The sequence below is a fragment of the Nestor notabilis genome, unplaced genomic scaffold, assembly GCF_000696875.1.
Source record: "Nestor notabilis isolate BGI_N333 unplaced genomic scaffold, ASM69687v1 scaffold6760, whole genome shotgun sequence".
NCBI classification, from domain to species: domain Eukaryota; kingdom Metazoa; phylum Chordata; class Aves; order Psittaciformes; family Psittacidae; genus Nestor; species Nestor notabilis.
Genome location: NW_009909612.1, coordinates 38,692 through 45,100, shown reverse-complemented (window position 1 = coordinate 45,100; position 6,409 = coordinate 38,692).

The following is a 6,409-nucleotide window of genomic DNA, read 5'->3' as shown; positions in this document are numbered from 1 at the left end:
TCCCTGCCCTCTGAGGCACAAGCAGGGCATCACAGGTCCTCATCTGAGATCAGGTAGGAAAAAGACTGCAAGGGCCCTGCTTTCAGCTGCACTCAGTGCCTCCAAAAAAGGCATTTCTCTGGAAAAAGCTGACTCTCCAGATGAACTCTCATAAGGAAAGTGGGCACAAAGCTGCTGGCTGCTGTGTCACCTGCACTTCCAAAGTGTGGGCACATCCAGGCCTAGAGACCCACTACCGGCATGGGCTCTGTCCTTTGCAATGCAACCAGCAACAACAGTCTGTGCTATCGCTTAGTTAGATGAGCATTGCACCCCAAATCTTTCTTCGTAGCCTCTCAGAGCTTCTCCCATCATTGACCTACTTCTAAAGCTACTAACTAGTCCGAACATACCCATTCAACACTTATGACTTCATTTCATGCTGACAGCCCTGCACTAGCATATTCACCACAAGTTCCATCAGCTACCTGCAGCATGGAGTCTGGGAGATGCTCACAATGCCAAACTTCCCTCAGGCCCTGGTGCCCGTTCAGCGTCTCCCATACCAGCTCCCAGTGAGGATCCCCTCCCGCAGGGGAAAAGTAATTTTAACTTTCACAGTTCTCCACTTATGTATGAGGGGAGTCAGTGGGTGCAAGAATGAAGAGAACAGGTGAGAAAGGAGAAGTGGAAGCCAGTATTGCTGCTGAACTCTTCTTATCGTGTATTTTAACACAGCTTTTGCTCCAGGAGCAATGCCGATTCTGAAGTGGTAGAGGGGATACATTCTCTGTCTTTCCCTTTCTTATCCATAGTCAGAGCACTGCTGTTGATGAAAAGAGGTGACATGCCAACTGAAGGCAGATGACAGTCTGCCTTTACTGACACTCATGGAGTCAATCTACACTCCTTTAACTATACCACCTACCCTTTTAAAGAAAGCGAGTATAAAAGGAAGGGATTTACTCCTGCAAGGGCCCTTAAAAGCTGGTTCAGCTGAGGCTTGACAATACAGAAAAAAGAAAGCAACAGAAAAGATACTGATGTGATGAGCTACGGCCAGATCTCCTTTCTGCTAAGTTACATCTTAGCAGTAACAGCATCAAGGAAGGAAGGAGCCTACAGGGATTTTCTTAAGAGAATTCAACTTCACAACCCTTCTGAGAACATCAACAGTTTCCATTCCCATCTGTTTATCTCATCCTCACCTCTTGAGGCCTTTCTCCATTTGCCAAATACCTCCCTAAAGTCATCCAAAAATATCACATGGGCACCCTCCTTTTGCAGCACTCACAAGAAAACTGATATGCTAACAAGAGAACTCAACACATTGTTATTTTTTTATCAATAGTACAATTTTTCTACTTCTGCACACCTTCATTTATAGCTTGTAAGTTCTTCAGTGCAAGAGACTGGCTCATTAAGGACCTTGTTTTGTGCTCTTTGACAGTATTTAACAAATAATGGCATGCCTGAGTTATAGCTGCAATGGGAATCAACACTGAATTTCTCAACTCCACTGCAATCACACAGATAATGCCATGCTGTCACTTCACACTGAACATGCTAATTGTATTTTATGCAACTTTCAGTATAACTTTGCTAAATTTAAATGCACCTGCCATTTCAAGAACACCATTGGGAAAATGTGTTAAAAAAAAAAAAAAAAAAAAAAAAAAGAGGAAATGCCATGACAGATACGTTAGCATGTTAGCCGGGAACAGGCCCCTTCAAGTCTTGTATCTCAGTACAAGTGTTACACAGAAGGACTGTCAGACTGTTCTCTCTCTACTCATTTTTCACTGTTTGTAGCCATCAGTTATCCATTTGTAATGATGTGAATCATGAAACTGACACTTGTACATCCTCTTCTTGCTTGTTTGGCTATATTCAACATGTCCTAGAGATCACTACGTGTTGCATCCTACCAACACTAGACTGGATGGTATCCAGATCATCCAGCACCTAGCTTGACCAGCCAATCTCCCTTCACTCCATGAGCAGTAAATGGAAAATAGCAGGATCCTTCCCTGAGGCCAGTTCAGAGCAAGAACCAAACTGCAGAGGCTTGCAGCCATCTCTCCTCAGGCTCGAGAGGGTCCTCAACACTACTCACCTTCCTGATTGCCTCTTTAGTAAAATGCAGCTCAGCGTTTTGCTCCAGAGGCATCTGGGTTGCTTTAAAAATTTCCTATGCAGCCCTGAGCTGGGGACAATTAGGTGTAGCAGCATTTCAGCTTTTTAATTAAAAGTTAAACTATGAAGCAGCCTGGACCTGCTCAGTATCAAAATAGGATTAGGGCAGAACTGTAGAACCTCTGCCTTCAATAGCTGATAGGAACCCACTGTGTTCCTCTCACCAGACGCAGACAGGATTCCCTCACATTTCAGGAGAAAAATATTAGAAGGCACGCACTTATCCTTAAAACAGCTCACTCCTATTAAATCTGACATCAGACGCACACCACCAAGTCGTACAGCGGTCTGCGTGAAACACTAATGAGGTGAAGGATCAGACCTGAACAACACTACAGTTCACAAGAGCTTATACAGAACAGGCATACAGAGGAGGGAACGAAAAATTTAAAAAAAAAAAAAAAAAAAAAAAAGAAAAAAGAGAAAACACAAAACCCCAAAACAAAGACCTTTCTTTCTATTGAAATTATTAGAAGAAAGGATGCAGAAGCACAGCGGTGTCTCTCTGACCATGGCTATTGTCACAAATGAGTGGTTTAGGGTCGCTCAAAGAATCACCATTGAAAGTATTAGCAAGAGTAGTTTTAATATGAATTTATACAAGTATGACAAAGTTTGATGGCAAGGTTCACTCTATTACTACATGAATGTAATATACAAAGGAAAATAGTTAGAACTGAGCTAAAATGGTTCAGACTGAAGACGCAGAAGAGTAAGGGAAGCCCTCTCTCTGAGTCACGAGGCTGAGAGTGGACCCCCCTTGCTTTCTAATCTCCTGATGGAGCTCATGTGTGGCTAGGCCCAATCTTAGCCTCAGACTTGGACAATGGTTAAAAGTTCTCCTCCCTGTTCACTTCAAATGTCTCAGCATTTCTCAGTGGGTGAGGGTTGATCTTCAAGGAATGGGGAGTCTTCAGCCCAGACTGCATCACCAGTTTTCAGCGACTGTCCTCTGAACCTTGCAAAATTGAGAGAGTTCATGAGCTCTGAGAGGCTCAGAGCTCAGAGATGAGCTCTGTCCACTCGGAGGGACATGCTTGGTCACAAGCCAGCCTGTGACCTAAGGGCCTCACTTAGGACCGCTGTATATAGGGCTGCAAGATGGTTGGCTTTAGTCAGTCAGTTTCCATCCTAGCCCCAATCTGAGTTGGTAATTATTGGAATTTTCAAAATTCCAGTAAGAGTGGTACCATTCCACTCGGGCTACAAAGAAGGTGTCCAAAGCTATCAGGGAATTCCCGCTCTCACTTCCCATTTTGGCCAGACAACGGGAGTTCATGGTACGGTCATTGCTGCTCCCACCTTAGCCATGCAAGAGTTCCTGGCACAGACAAGGGATGCTTCACCACTCAAATCAGTATACACATGCAAATGCCCATCAGAACTCTCGAAATGGTAGAGCAGCCCAGAGGAAGGGTGTGGAAATGCACCACAGGCTAACAGCAGATGCATAAATGAAGAAACAGGAGGGGTTGAATGGGAATGTCTCCATGTTGGGTTTTTGGATCCTAAACCAGGAAAAGAAGCTTGTGCCTTACTGTACAACTTATTTGCTGAAGGAAAAAAGGCACAGTGGAAACCAACACCACTTACCACCTCTTGGAGCTGCAGAGGGTACCACAAGTTAAATATTTTGTGATCATTGTATTCAACTGTTCATTCACTAGCGTAAGATTATTTCAGCAGTAGGAATGGTGGGAGTAAACTCATCCTGTGGAGAGTCACAGGAATGTGAATTCAACAAAGCAGCCATTTACAATGATACTATCCTTATTTTGTACACCTTCAGAAAAGACTTCATGATTTCAGGTATAGTCTGCCTAGCCAAGCCACAAGTATGTGTCCTAAAATAGAATCATAGAATCATAGAATAGTTAGGGTTGGAAAGGACCTCAGTCTCAGTGCTAAAAATAAATAAAAAAAAAAAAATCAAAGTGAAATACACTGTTCTTATCTATTGCTTATTTTTTGAGGTGATTTAAGTACAAAAATCTCTCATCAACTGTGGTAACTGTTGCATGCATCAAGTGACTGGCTTCCCTTTTTAAAAAATAAATCTGTGGTAATTTTGAAAGATTAAATCTTGTTTATGAGGAAGAGAAATATCAAAGCATATTTTAAACATCAAGCACATCATTGTAAGTTGTTAAATCTTGCATCAAAATGTTGGCAGATCCAAGGAAGATCGGAGTGTTCAAGACATTGCACTATACAGGGGATCAGCTGAAAATCTGGTTAAATCTTCTGAAGAACTCTCCCTCTGGTAGTTAAAGAGGGAATTCAATTTTTTCTAACCATCTGGTGACTCCCAGCCATATAATAATAGACTGTTCAAGTCTTAATAAATATTCTGTGTAGAAGCCAGATGAGGTGGAAAAAGGCTGGTACTATTGTGTGCATTCCATGCTGGCTACCTGTAACCTGGAATACAAAAAAAAACCAACCAAAAATCCAACCAAATCCAAAAGCCAAACCCAAAACCTCAGACTTCAGTCTCTCCTCACAACTGCTACGAGTTCCAGCAGACCGCCAAATGAAGTATTTTGGATTTTAAAACCAGCCATATCACAGACATAATCAGTTACAAACACAGGGCTGAAATTACCCCGGAATTTCGTCTTGCTGTGCCAGTACTTTAGAAAGTGAATTTGGTTAGCTGGGTTTTAAAGCGCAAGTTATTTAATTCAAAGAAAGCATCATTAAGAATTGAGTTTTAGACCAACACTACTGAAGAGACAAGTGCAGATTTTAGCAGAAGAGATACCATATTTCAACTAGTGAGAGCTTAGCACCTTCAGAAACTTGGTGAGTTTTGCAGGGAATAAGTGTGCATGCTCAGGGGAAGAGACAGTCTTCCCTTTGCATTTCATAATACATAAACCACATAAATCACTACTACTAGGTAAGCAAGGGCTCAGGGTTCTGATTCGTGGCACTGTTAGTGGGATACATAGCCCTTAAGTTCTAAGTCAAAAGTTCAAGTACAGTCCAGTATTAATGAAATGCAAGGTTTTGAATGATTTGTTCGTGCCAGGCCAGCTATGGCAAATCACTTCCACATAGCGCAAGGCCAATGTATTGCAGGAAACCTCTTAATATAACTGCTTTCCTGGTAGACACAAATCTGAACAAGGGAGCTGTTACTGTATACCACTGTTGCCTGCCACAGCACTGAAGAATTTCATTTTTCAGATGTACAAGCAAAAAAAAAATCCAAACCAAAACTAGAAACACACAAAGCTTTAAAGAATTCTAACAGCTCTCGTGATAAGTTTCTGAAGACAGTTATGCAACTTCCTCAGTACCATCTCTGAAATCCCAGTGACTGAAAACAGGTGCTAGTTTAAATACTAAAAAGGACACCCTGGGCCCCACATCAAGCATCAAAAATACTTTAGCATGAAATAAGACAATTCAGAGTATTGTCTGTGATGTTAACATCAGCTCAGTGAGAACATGTGTGCAGAATAGCCATGAAACATGCTGTTTCTACAGACTATTCTCTTTGTTTGTCCCAAAAACTGTTTAGGAAGACAAGTCTTAACACCGTTTCACTGCTGACAGAATTTTGCAAACTCATGATGAGAATTTTGCTCCTCAGGTCTGCCCCAGAAAGCGCATGGGAATGCCTATACAGAATGGTCCACTGGATTTTGGGAGGCCAACTATGTTCATCTCGTTATCAAAATTGAGCCCAATGGTATTAAAAGTCATGTGACCCTGGAGTGGAATACAAGACCTTTTAAACCAAACACAGTATATGCCAGACAGTCTGTTTTCTATCAGACTATAAAATCATTGAAGAGGTCTCACAGTTCTCTGTTACTCAGATTACACTTGCAGAACTTAGGATCCAAGTACAACACAAATAACAGCAGTTTCCAGCAATCCAGGTTTGCTGTCCTTCAAAAACAAACACACCAAAAAACCTTTCATCCATTGAATCGAAGAACTCCTCTTCTTATCTGTTACCTTTTATAGAGATATAAATCAGACTTGACCTTACTAATCTGGGCTCTATTTTAACAGGTTAAAACTCATTATTGTAAAGCTGTGAGACTTGGGACATGGAGATATACTTGCTATGGTCAATCCTTATTTTTAAGGAATGGGTACGGAAAAAAAAAAGCTTAACAATACTGAATACAGTCTTTTAAAGTGGGTTTTTTAATTAAAAATTTTTTTTCAAACATGAAGAGTATTTACAAAGCATTGAGCCTTTCAATTCTGTTAT